This window comes from Calidris pugnax, unplaced genomic scaffold (genome assembly GCF_001431845.1).
Source record: "Calidris pugnax isolate Ruff unplaced genomic scaffold, ASM143184v1 scaffold46, whole genome shotgun sequence".
In the NCBI taxonomy this organism is placed as follows: domain Eukaryota; kingdom Metazoa; phylum Chordata; class Aves; order Charadriiformes; family Scolopacidae; genus Calidris; species Calidris pugnax.
The window spans coordinates 956,076-956,307 of record NW_015090769.1 but is presented as its reverse complement, the minus strand read 5'-3'; positions in this window follow the sequence as shown (position 1 = coordinate 956,307).

Below are 232 nucleotides of genomic sequence, written 5' to 3'. Positions count from 1 at the left end.
AGAGGCTTTTGCTCTGTTCCCCAAACTGGCAGATTTAGCAGAAAAAAAAAAATGAGGTGGAGGAGGGGGGTGGGTGGGTGTGCAGGTGACAGCAGGGCTGGCCCCGGTGCCCGGATGTCCCCAACTGCTGGTGTGTCCCCAAGCGCACGTGCACCTCAATGTTCTCCAGCCCAAAGGGGAAGAGGAACCGTGCACCACGGTCACCCCGTCACCCCCCAACTCTGACGGATGG